General features: G+C 43.5%; 1 non-coding gene across 1 annotated transcript; it reads right to left on the reverse strand.

Moving 5' to 3' along the window:
- Positions 1-416: 416 nt before the first annotated feature.
- On the reverse strand, positions 417-519 carry LOC125935824 (U6 spliceosomal RNA). Its single transcript, XR_007461809.1, has one exon. It is a non-coding gene; the product is annotated as a U6 spliceosomal RNA (small nuclear RNA).
- Positions 520-1,060: the final 541 nt, after the last annotated feature.

Below are 1,060 nucleotides of genomic sequence, written 5' to 3' on the forward strand. Positions count from 1 at the left end.
ATGCAGGGCTCTATCCCACAAACTGTGAGATCATGACCTGAGCTCAGATCAAGAGTCAAATGCTTACCTGACTGAGCGACCCAGGTACTCCCCTGATAATTTTTTATTGGATGCCAGTCATTGTGAGTTTTACCTTGATATGTGCTCTACATTTCTTTTTTTTTTTTAATATATGAAATTTATTGTCAAATTGGTTTCCATACAACACCCAGTGCTCATCCCAACAGGTGCCCTCCTCAATACCCATCCCCCACCCTCCCCTCCCTCCCACCCCCATCAACCCTCAGTTTGTTCTCAGTTTTTAAGAGTCTCTTATGCTTTGGCTCTCTCCCACTCTAACCTCTTTTTTTTTTTTTTTCCTTGCCCTCCCCCATGGGTTCCTGTTAAGTTTCTCAGGATCCACTTAAGAGTGAAAAAAGAATACGGAACACTTCACGAATTTGCATGTCATCCTTGCGCAGGAGCCATGCTAATCTTCTCTGTATCGTTCCAATTTTAGTATATGTGCTGCCGAAGCGTGTGCTCTACATTTCTATACATATTTTTGTACTTTGTTCCAGGGCGCAGTTACATTTTGTGAAAACAGTTTGATTTTGGGGGGTCTTGCTTTTATGATTTATTAAGTAAGATCAGAACGGTCCTCAGTATAGGGCTGATTATTCCCCACTACCAAGATGACACCTTTCTGAGTACTCTACCTACTGCTTTGTGAATCATGAGGTTCCCAGTGTGAATTCTGGGTGCAAACACTATTCTGTCTCTGGATGGGTGCTTGGTACTCTTTCTCTAGCTTTCCAGGAGATTCTGTCCCTGGCCTAAGGCAGTGTCCTCACATGAATTTGCTAGCTAGTACTCAAGTGAAAATTCAAGGGAAACTCTGCAGATCATCAGGTATCTCTGTCTAGAAAGCTCTTTTTCTCTCCAGTATTTTTTCCTGTGACCTCTAGCTATCTTGTTCACTGCACACTTATAGCTCCGCCTCAAGTCAGGGAATCACCCAGGCTCCACTTGTGTTCCCCTTTCTTGCACTACAGCCTGGAATCCCTCGTAAGACAGTATG

The sequence above is a fragment of the Panthera uncia genome (assembly GCF_023721935.1).
Source record: "Panthera uncia isolate 11264 chromosome A1 unlocalized genomic scaffold, Puncia_PCG_1.0 HiC_scaffold_17, whole genome shotgun sequence".
NCBI lineage: Eukaryota > Metazoa > Chordata > Mammalia > Carnivora > Felidae > Panthera > Panthera uncia.